This window comes from Lygodium microphyllum, chromosome 2 (assembly GCF_053477565.2).
Source record: "Lygodium microphyllum isolate KBCC chromosome 2, Lygodium_microphyllum_v1.1.10, whole genome shotgun sequence".
Lineage (NCBI taxonomy): Eukaryota > Viridiplantae > Streptophyta > Polypodiopsida > Schizaeales > Lygodiaceae > Lygodium > Lygodium microphyllum.
Genome location: NC_141136.1, coordinates 9,107,960 through 9,120,633, shown reverse-complemented (window position 1 = coordinate 9,120,633; position 12,674 = coordinate 9,107,960).

The window sequence follows — 12,674 nt, the reverse complement described above, 5'->3', positions numbered from 1 at the left end:
CCGAAAGTGAACTTCCTACTATCTGCATGTACTGCATAATCGGAGTCTGTGTAGCCTACAACTCCGATAAACTGGCTACCATAGAAAATACACATATTTGCTGTGTACACTAGGTGCTCCCTACTGCCAGGTTCTGCAAAGCCCTTAGGCTGCTACATGTATATCTCATCATGCAAATCCCCATGCAAGAATGCAGTCTTGACATCCATCTGATACATGTCTAAGTCAAGCTGCACGACTAAGGCCAAAACCAAGCGTAGGGTGGTCATCTTAACCACAAGATAAAAGACTTCATCAAAGTCAACACCATGCTCCTGTTTGAAACCCTTAGCGACAAGTCTTGCCTTATAAGCTGGCTTGGGGTTTCCAGGGGTACTTTTTAGCTTATACACCCATTTGCATGGCAAAGCCTTCTTGCCCTGAGGCAATGCAATCAAACCCCAAGTCATATTCTTATGCAGGGAGTCTATTTCAGACTGCATAGCCCTCTCCCAGAAGTGAAAGCCACCCCTGTGCATAGCCTCATCATAGGTGAGAGGCTCTCCTACATCTGTAATCAAAACATAATGCATAGAGGGCTCAAATCTATTAGGTGGACGTCTATCTCTAGTAGACCATCTCATGGCAGGCTATGCGGCCAGTCCAACACCCTAGCCATGTGTATCAACTGCTGCTGCAGGTTGTCCAACTGGCTATGCAGGAGCTTGTGGCTCCTCCTGGAATATAACCCTACATATCTCTACCACCTTCTTAGGCTGCCAATGCATCTTGTCTTCATGGAAGACTACATCATGGCTACGGATGACTTTCTATGCTTGCAGATCCCATAGGTGGTAACCCATCTCGCTTGCATCCCCATAGCCAAGGAAAATTCATTTGACACTCTTAGGATACAACTTAGTACGCTTGTCTTTGGGCACGTGGCAGAATGCCTCACATCCAAAGACACGTAGATGCGTATAAGACGGAGGTCCATACCTCCTCTGCAACCTGGAAATCCAAACCACTAGAAGGTGATCTATTTATGACATGCACAGCTGTACTACTGACTGCCTCAGCCCAAAAGCTCTGTGGTAGGCATGCATAGCTAAGCACATTGCGTACACGCTCCTAGATGGTTCTATTCATCCGCTCAAAACCATTCTGGGGTGGGATATAGGGGGCAGTCAACTGACGCTTAATACCCCTCTCGTCACATTGTTGTTCAAAAGCACGTGACACATATTCTCCCCCATTGTCAGTCCTAAGGCCTTTTTGTCTATGCCTAGTCTGGTTCTCAACTAATGCAAGCCATCTCTGAAACACAGCTAAGACTTCGAACTTAATCTTAATGGGGTAAGCCCAGACTTTACGCAAAAAATCATCAATGAATGTCACAAAGTACTTCGCACCGACAGGGCATGGGTCCACAAACATCTGAATGTACCAATGCCAAGGGCTCACTCATGTGTGTCCTACCAGACTTCTTATGTGTATTCCTAGTCTATCTGCCATAAAGACAATGCTCACATGAATCAAAACATGCGTAGTCAAGGGGTGCTAAGTATTGCAAACCAGAAAGCATTTTCATTCCCTTCAAGGACATATGGCCCAAACAGGCATGCCAAAGAGATACATGTGGGATGGAACCCACTGATAAAACATGGTTAACAAAGGACCCATCAACTACAAGAGGATAGAGGCTGCCACCTTTGGCACCTCTAGCAAGCACAAGTCTGCCAAATTCCCAAATGAAATGTGAAACCCAATATCATCAAGCTAACCTGTAGACATAAGACTGCATGTAAGCATAGGTACATGGCATACATCTTGTAACAAAAAAGTACTACCAGTAGAGAACTAAAGTCATACATTCCCAATGCCAACAATAGTAAGTGATATGTCATCACCCAAGCGAACTGAACCAGAGACATTGCAATAGGCGTGGAACCACTCACGGCATGGTGTAACATGAAATGAAACACCAGAATCCAAAAGCCAGAACTGCACATACATAGAGTGAACATCAGTCAATGACGTAGCATCACAAGAACTAGTTGCAAGTATGTACTCCCCATCAGATTCATCAGTCTGCATGACATTTATCTCCTCAATTTTCACACTGGATTTCACAGGCATAATGCTGCGATCATAGGACTTTTCTTGTACTTTGTCTTTCCCCTTCTCTTTGCACTTCTCATTGTGCAACTCATGACACTGTGGGCATATATGACCCTTCTTACCGCAATGATGATATGTCACATTAGCATTTCTCCCATGAGACTTGCTCACAACATACCACGTGCCTTAGACATAGACTTCTGCGAGGCTCTGCCACGGCCATTCCCATGGTCATTCGTTCCATTACCATCTCTGTCTCTAACAGTCAAAGCATGCGACACACGAGAGGCATCCAAGTTCTCATGGTTGATCTCTTCCTGCAGAAGAGCACTCTCTACATCATCGTGCAAGATCAAAATAGTAGCACGAGCACATAAGGCAGTATGGAATACATCCCATGACTTACTTAGAGTCCCAAGCAAAAACGATGGAGTAACCTCATCATTAAAGGTAATAACCTGCGAAGTCAAGTACTTGTGAATAGCATGGAACTAGCTCAAATGAGCAGACATTGTCATATTCTCCTTCATGCGTAAGTCCATAAGCTGCTTCAGCCAATACATCTAACTTCTTGAACTTTTCTTTTCATAGAGGTTCTTAATTTTATCCCAAAGCTACCAAGCACTCTATGATTCCTCAACCACATTGTAATGCACCTGTTCAATAAGAGACAAGATGAGGGTGGACTTGCATAACTCATCAAACTCATCCCATTCGTCATCAATCATAGTTTTAGACTGCTCGCCATGCATCCTTAGTGGCTTTATCTGTGATTTCTGCACCAATACCTGCCAAACTTGGCTCTTCCAATAGGCATAATTCGTATCGTCAAGCTTAGTGATGTTGAAGATAGCACTATCAGTGGAAGAAGAACCCATAATGCAGTCCAAAACAGTGCAGACATTTCAAAACTTCTTGCTTTTTTCTACTGTAAACAACCAAAATACCACCAAAAATAAGGCAAAATGACCACAAACTCATAGCTAATGATGTTGCCCACCAAGTACCATCAAAAGTACATAAAATCAGGATGATTCAGCATGAAAATTCCACATCAATCCATGCATAACTGCTTGCTGTAATAAATTACATCCAGGTACAATGAGAGCAAACTATAGGCAAAATCTATACACCAAGTCAACCACTGACTGTCAAAGCATAACCAGCATCAAGCGAGCATAAAACAGCATATGACACTCATACAAACATTCAGCAAACACCTAATCATGTCAAACAAATCCATCAGTAAGATGACACACCCCCTGTGTAATAGGGCAGAGTGTAATAGGTGTATGCTCAGGGAGTGCGAAGCCCAAATCAGCCCTAGTACATGTATGCGGACCACGACATATCAACCATGCAACATCCAAGTGAAGAAGATCCCAGTCTGAGAAGACTCAAAGCTCAATAGCATAAACCACCTGCTCAATGTCTGTCAAGTATCCAAAGATACTCCCACTGGCACAAAATCCGTATGGATCAAGCGAAGAAGCTCAAGAAAGGCATGTGAGAGCACCAATGATGAAAGATCCAAGACCAAACATCAATAAGACATCATGAGCATATAGGCTCTGTAGCCTCCAAGTATAGCATCCATGGACATCAACTATATCCCAAATACAACTCTGGCAAGCCAAGAAATATCCCAAGTAAGTTCCAAGAATCCAGAAGCAAGCCAAGATAAGGCTCTAGTAGCAATCGGCTCCAAACAATGTAACTAGCATGTAGTAGTGGCATAGGCCAAGCATGTCAAGACCGGTCAGACATAGATAACATACATGCCTTATGTACATCCAAGATGGAGCATCAAACACATTTCAAAGCCGAGCTCAAGCTCAAATGAAGATCTGGAATCAGAGACAATCTCTATGTCATACGTCAAAGGTCAATACTTCATTGCATATCCCAAAGACATAGCCCGTAGCCAAAAGGCATAACCAAACATGAGGTAATAGGCTTCAGCCCACTATGGTATAGTAGTGATTTACTATTCAAAACTAAGTATTTTCAGCAAGAAAATCAGTCCAAAACGATGGAATAACATGTGCCTTGCTTTCCCCAAACAATTGGTCATCAATAGGTATCAAACCGCTTAACTAGGAAGCACCAACAAGCATAGGCATCAATTGCTAGTGTAACATTGATATTTAATGTTTGTAGGCTGATGAAAACTATTTCAAAATAATGCTATATGACCTCAGATCAATGTCCAAGGCTCAGGAAGCCTCAAAGCATGTCAAGAATCAATGCCAAGGGTGCCAAATTGATCCAGGAGTAGGGCATGACCTTCAGCAAGTGAGAGATGAGCTGTCCAAGGAGCCTGTAGATCAAGTGCAAATCACGTTGATTTGCAAGGGGTTCTTCTACTCTTGTGGTGCTGGTCAAGATGGTAAGGCAGCTCCAAGGGACACAACAAGCCTCAAGTGCCCAAATGTAGGAGGGAGCAAGATCCAAGCTCCAAGGGTTTGAGCTATGGCTGCCCTGATTGACTGCAACCTGAGAACTAAATAAAAGCACTAAAAGAACACTTCAATACCTCTGTAGCAATGCCCTAAGGGTGCCTCAATAGGCCAGGAAGGTGCTCGGGAAACCGGGAAGTGATGGGAGCTTGAGAAAGTCAGCTATGGCTGCTGGGAAGGAGACCCAATGCTGTAGGTATTTGAATGGAAGCTAAGAATGCCACGAACCAAGCTCGGGAAGTTGGGAAGCCTGGCTTTGATACCAATTGAAAGGTGAGAAGAATCAAAGCTTGCTTGTAAGTGAGCTATGGCAGAGAGCAAGAGCAAGAAGAGAGAGAGACACAAATGGGAACTCCAACAATCACAATGTGTGACCGGGCCTTCCTTTATTCAAATTGTCACTAAAATAATAAAGAATAAAGTGACGGTGATGGGCACCCACCACCTACAGTGTGCAATGGCGGGTACTATTTGTGTAGTATTACACTGGCTGCTAGGCAAAGGCACCTTTACCCCCAACATTTGTTGGTTTGCTCTGATACCAACTGTAATGTGTCTGGTCGCGACACGTTTTAGTATTCCATCAAGAGTCTGATCTAAAAGATGCTTCCTGGCACTCCCACCGAATGTCACAGGGTTTGTTAGTTGGCGAATCTCGATTCTACTCTGCAACAAAATGTATCAGTCAACCCTGTTAGGATTGACCTAAATCTTTCTAGGTTTCTAACAGTCAAGTCATTCTAAAGCCTTCTAGTGTTGGTCTTCAGAAGATCTACTTTGCGTAGAGCATCTAAACTGAGGTGGACTCATATTGCACTTGGTTTAAAGAGAATGGGAAACCAGAGGGATGCATCGCTCGACCTCTCTACTCGTAGGGTAAAGTCCTATTCTAGTCCCCTAAAATGATATGAGCCAAGGTTCTACCCTACATTATTTAAGGTCAATACGTCATCACGATTTGAATGTTGAGAAGCCTCCCAATTCTCTAGGACCACCCTGCCGTAGACTCGTCGGGGGTTTTGTCCAAACCTCTATCATCACAAGAGACACCATCCCTAATTTTACAGATTTGGTATGTATGTTCATATTAAAAGAGGAAAACTTGGATCTTTCTATAACTTTGTTACACAATAAGAACTATTTAGAACATGTGTTTTACTCTAACATAAGGAGAGGTAGAGATCATGGCGGTAGAGGCCACAATGGTGGCTATTATGGGAAAAATAATAGGTAATCTCATGATCACAAGAGTAGATACATGCATGGGGTGGAGGCTAGTCTCAAGGTAGGGGGAGAAATAGAGGACATGGCACATAGAACATATGTTATGATAATAGAGAATGCTATAGTTGTGTTAAAAAAGATTGATATATTGAATACAACTATCCAAAAAAGAGAATAGATGAAAATAATAAAAATGGAAGGAGGCATCATAATAATTATACATCTACCAATAATCAAGTTAATCATGAGAAGTTATTTGTTACATAACACATGATGAATGCAGTGAATACTATTTTATAGACAATAATGGTTGATGATGTATGGTATGTAGATTTAGGTGCATCTAACTATATGATATCTCATTAACAATGGTTTACCAAAACAAAAAATTGTGAAATATCAAATTTTGTAAAAATAGGTGGCAATACAACACATCTACTACTCATATTGAGAATATTCCATTGTGTATACAAAATGGAAAAGTTAAGTATGTGGTTGATATCTTACATGTGCCTAACATCACGAAGAATTTGGTTTTTCTCGGGGAAATGGTTGAGCAAGGATTGCAAGTGGATATAACAAAAATGGAAGGAGGTATCATAATCAATATGCATCTACCAATAATCAAGTTGATAATGATAAGTTATTTGTTATGTAGCACACGACGAATGCAATGAATATACGTACATCAGAGATAATGGCTGATGATGTATGATATGTGGATTTAGACGCATCTAACTGTATGATATCTCATTAAAAATGGTTTAGAGAAATAAGAAATCTTTAAATGCCCAATTTTGTGAAAATAAATGACAATATAGCAAATCCTATTACTCATATTGGGTGTCCCATTGAAGTTGTTGTGCTTAGCATTCTCTAGGCTAGAAAACCAAGTTCATTCCTTGTCTCCTAGGTGGGGCAAGCAGAGTCCAAAAGCTTGTGAATGCTAAGTGATGTCCATGAGGCTATTTTCCTTACACAACTACTCAAACTGCTCAACAAAGCTGTGAGGATCATTACCTACTTGATACTTCTTAGGTTGCTTTGCAACTATAGGTATCTTGGTTTGGCTTCTAGCATTTGAGGTGATTATTAGTCCATCTAGCAACAAAGTTGTTGGGGTTGCTCTGGTTTGCTCTATGGCAAGGTTATTGTCAAGAGTTGTGTGATGATGGGGGGACTTGCTTGAGCTATTGCCCCAAACACACACTGTATACACAAGAGGAAGCTCCATGTTACTGTTACACTACCAACGAAAAACATAAATCCACTAGTAGATCTTCTATCTGACATGCTACCAACCCAATCTACATCTGTGTATGCAAATACATGTACATCCTTACTTGCCTCACAAAAAAATCCATAATGTAAATTGGACTTCATCTATCCCAATATGCATCTAGCTACATCCAAATGAGGCTTTCAAGGCATCTACATAAACTGACTAACAAGGCCAAGAGGATAGCTCAAGTCTGGTTGGTGATAGTCATGTAAATCAAACACCCTACTATCTCCTGAACATACTAGGTGTAGGGACCGATTAGGCACGGAGATTGAGGTAGACATTCGTTACGCGGAGTGAGAGACTGAGAGAGAGAGAGAGAGAGAGCAGAGTAGAGAGTGAGCACGTTTTTAGGTACAATGATGAGTTAGTATCTTTAGGTTTTTAGATAGATATATATGTGTAAGTACAAGTGCTAAGGGTGTGTTCACACCCGAGCACATTTAAAAGGCACGAAGACTTTATTCCCAACAACCTTCCACCTAAAGGCAATGTGCCTTAAGAGGAGAAAAGAATCAGCTAAGTCTAGGTATGTACAAAGCTGAAATACATATGTCTATCCAACTCTTATCATCTGTCGGCAATGAGCAAACCGCTCTGCTGGAAGACCCTTCGTGAGAAGGTCCGCAGGGGTATCATCTGTATGCACTTTGACAAGCTCAATGCTCTCGATGTCAAGTACATATCTAATGAAGTGGTACTTCATCTGTATGTGCTTTGTCTTTGCATGAAAGACAAGATTCTGTGCTAGCATGATAGCACTCTGACTATCACAATGGAGAATAGGTAACTTTGTGATGCCAAGCTCTCCCACCAAACATGAAAGCCATAAAGCCTCCTTGCATGCCTCAGTGTGGAAGCCATATACTCTGCCTCTGTAGTAGACAATGCAACACACTTTTGTAGCGTGGAGATCCAAGAGACTGCTCCTCCTATGAAAGTAAACACATACCAAGAAGTGGACTTCCTGTAGTCCGCATCACCAGCATAGTGTGCATCCGTAAAGCCAACAACAGATGCCTTCTACTTTCCAAAGCAGATGCACAACTCCTTTGTGCCTTTCAAGTATCCCATAATACCTTTCACTAAATCCCAATGCTTCTTGCCAGGGGTTGCCATGTATCTGCTAACCACTCTCACTACAAAGGCAATGTCAGGACATGGAGCAACCATAGCATACATCAAATTTTCAACCAGCTGAAGCATATGGTATCTTGACCATTTCAGCCTTCTCATCATCAGATGTAGGGTTGTGCTCTCCACTAAGTTTCACATATGGAGGCAATGGAACCCCAGTTGTTTTCCCCCCCTCCATATTGAAACACTGCAAAACCTTGGAGATATACTCCTGCTAAGATAGATAGAGTAAGCCTATTGATCTATCTCTGAGTATTTGCATGCCAAGAATGTGATTTGCATCACCAAGATCCTTCATGTCAAAGCTACCATGAGGACTTTGCTTCAATGGTTCCAAGGCATCAGTGTCCCTGCTAGCAATCAGCATGTTATCTACATACAAGACCAATATAATCAGGCTGCCATCTGCTGCCTTCTTGGTGTACAAGCCGTGATCCACTTGACTTCTATGAAAGCCTTGGGACTAATGAATGTATCAAACTTATGATACCATTCTCTTGGTGCTTTTTTCAGCCCATACAAACTCCTTTTGAGTTTACATACCATCTTTTCTTTCCCTTGTTCAACAAACCCTTCAGGTTGTTGTATATATGTGTCATCATGCAGATCACCATGTAAAAATTCAGTCTTTACATCCATCTGTATAAGCTCCATATCCTCAACTGCAATCAAGCTCAAAATGGTTCTCAATGTAGTCATCTTGATTACAGGAGAGAAAATCTCATCAAACTCAATTCCATGCTCCTGCTTGTACCCCTTTGCAAACAATCTTCCTTGTGTACTTTGGTGAGGAACGAGAAGTGACCTTCATTTTGTAAACCCATTTGCATGGAAGTGTTTTCTGCCCTTTAGGCAACTGCATCAAGTCCCAAGTGCCATTTTTTTCAAGAGATTCCATCTCTGACAACATGGCTTTATACCATTTCTTGTTGTCATGTCTATCCATTGCTTCCTTGAAGCAAGACGGTTCACCACAGTCATAATCAACCACATTGTTTGCAGCAAGAACAAAATCAATCAGGTTGTCCAGTAGCCCTAGACAATCTCCTGACCCAATGGTCATTGTTTGCTAGCTGTTCCTGCAAATTTCCATTTTCAGCATTCTGTCCTGGCATTTCAGCCTGCAAATCAACATTAACAGCTTGTTGTCCTAGCTATTCCTGCACATGTAATGGCTCATTTTCATGGGCAATAGCTGGCTAATCATTTCCAACATCATTTTTACATTTACAAGTTCATTTATAGCAGTTATTTGCTGATGTACAGCGTGCACATTTTGCTGTCCAAAAGGTATTTCTTCCAGGAATACAACCCTACAGACCTCCTCAGTCTTTTCGAGCTGTTTGTGCATGCAATCTTCCTGGAAGATAACGTCATTGCTACGTACTACTTTCCTTTTCTCAGGATCTCACAATTTATACCCCATTTCACCCTCGTCACCATATCCTAAGAAAATGCATTTACAAGACTTTGGCTTAAGTTTGTTGCATTTTACTTTACGAATGTGCGCAAAATCCTCGCAGCCAAACACTTTCAGATGAGCATATAAAGGTGGCTTGCCTTACCATGCTTCTTGGGGAACTCCCCCCCCCCCCAAAGACCTGTTTGATGACCAATTAATCAAGTGAACGGTTGTCATAATAACCTCTACCCAAAAACCATGGGGTAATGCAACATGAGACAGCATCATACGGACCTTATCCTATATGGTCTGATTCATACACTCTGCAACTCCATTTTGGGGGAGATTATGAGGAGCAGTGAGCTCCCTCTTTATCCTTTTGTTGTCACAAAATGCCTAAAAGGCCATGTACACATATTCCCCACCATTGCCAGAGCGAAGATACTTAAGTGTCTTATCTATCTGATTTTAAGCCAATGCCAAGAATTTTTTAAACTTGTTAAGGCACTTCATCCTTGCTACGAATAGGGTAAACCCATACCTTCTATGTAGCATCATCAACAAAGGTGATAAAATATTTCTTTTTCCCTAAAGACAATGTTGGCATTTGACATACATCCAAATATACTAACTCTAAAGGAGAAGTTTTCAAAGAAAGAGACTTTTTGTGAGACGTCTCTGCATGTTTGCCATAAATGCAATGATCACAATGCTCAAAATCAACATAATGAACACAAGGCAAGTAACCCAAATGAAAAAGCACTTTCATTCCTGTTTGACTCATGTTTCCCAACCGGCCATGCCACAAATAAATGCTTGGTCACGGCAACAACATGGCCACGCACACTAGATACATGAAGTGGATACAAAGTATCACTCTTGCAACCTCTAGCAATAACCCTAGATCCCTTACAGATCTTCCATTTTCCATCACCAAAGGTGGTATGAAAACCATCATCATCTAGCTGCCATGTGCTAATCAAGCTCTTCTTGAGCTAAGGTACATGTCGTACATGCGCCCTACATGCTGAAGTGTAAAGGCAGAGCCATGCTGACACTGTAACTGCACACTACCAATACCTGCAATCTCACATGCATACTTGTCCCCAAGATGGACAACACCATGTCGACCCCCTATATAGGCAAAAAACCACTCACGATGAGGGGTGACATGAAAGGAAGCACCTGAATCAAGAATCCATGTATGCATGTCATCATCTGTATCTGCAAGTAAAGCATGTGCACCAAAGTGTGAAGAGACAAAGAGTACATCACTCCCACTGTCACTGTCATGAGTGACTACATTCACCTCTTCAATTTTTACACTGCTCTTCTTAGGCTGATTGTCCTTCTTCTCTTCCTTGCTATCATCTATCTTCTTGCCTTTTCCTTTCTCTTCCTTCCATTTGTAGCAGTCACGTTTAAAGTGACCCTTCCTGCCAAACTTGGCTCTTCCAATAGGCATAATTCGTACCATCAAGCTTAGTGATGTTGAAGATAGCACTATCAGTGGAAGAAGAAACCATGATGCAATCCAAAAGAGTGCAGACAATTCAAAAGTGCTTGCTGTTTTCTAATGCAAACAACCAAAATACCACCAAAAACAACGTAAAAAGACCACAAACTCATAGCTAATGATGCTACCCACCAAGTACCATCAAAAGTACATAGAATCATGATGATTCAGCATGAAAATTCCACATCGGTCCATGCATAACTGCTTGCTGTAATAAATTACATCCAGGAACAATGAGAGCAAATTGTAGGCAAAATCAATACACCAAGTCAACCACCGACTGTCAAAGCATAACCAGCATCAAGCGGGCATAAATCAGCATATGACAGTCATACGGACATTCAGCAAACACCCAATCATGTCAAACAAATCCATTAGTAAGCTGACACACCCCCTGTGTAATAGGGCACAGTGTACACAACACTAGCAAGACCTGACACAAAGAGTTGTATGCTCAGGGAGTGCGAAACCCAAATCAGCCCTAGTACATGTATGTAGACCACGACATATCAACCATGCAACATCCAAGTGAAGAAGATCCCAGTCTGAGAAGACTCAAAGCTCAATAGCATAAACCACCTGCTCAATGTCTGTCAAGTATCCAAAGATGCTCCCACTGGCACAAAATCCGTATGGATCAAGCAAAGAAGCTCAAGAAAGGCATGTGAGAGCACCAATGATGAAAGATCCAAGACGAAACATCAATAAAACATCATGAGCATATAGGCTCTGTAGCCTCCAAGTATAGCATCCATAGACATCAACTATATTCCAAATACAACTCTGGCAAGCCAAGAAATATCCCAAGTAAGTTCCAAGAATCTAGAAGCAAGCCACGACAAGGCTCTAGTAGCAATCGGCTCCAAACAATGTAACTAGCATGTAGTAGTGGCATAGACCAAGCATGTCAAGACCGGTCAGACATAGGTAACATACATGCCATATGTACATCCAAGATGGAGCATCAAATGCATTTCAAAGCTGAGCTCAAGCTCAAATGAAGATTTGGAATCAGAGTCAAGCTCTATGTCATACGTCGAAGGTCAATACTTCATTGCATATCCCAAAGACATAGCCCATAGCCAAAAGGCATAACCAAACATGAGGTAATAGGCTTCAGCCCAGTATGGTATAGTAGTGATTTACTATTCAAAACTAAGTATTTTCAGCAAGGACATCAATCCAAAATGATGGCATAACATGTGCATTGCTTCTCCCAAACAATTTGTAATGTGCCCGCCCCTCAAATTGCGAGACACATCTTAGCAGCCCATCGAGAGATCAATTTAGAAGACGTTGCCCTGCACTCCCAAGGAATGACATGGTGTTTGCCAACTAGGGCCTCTCGAGTCTGCCTCGCAACGGAACAACTTATCCGGCCATTCCCACCAGGATCATTTGTGGCTTGGGCGTCTACGTTTCCCGTGACTTTCTTCTTGGGAGCCATTCGCCTCGCAGAGATTGGGCAGTCTGGACCTTCTCGGGTTTCGTGTGGACAGGTTCGGAAGAAGGACCGCTGGATGGGGTCTTTTTTCGAGAGAGGGGTTTGGGCGT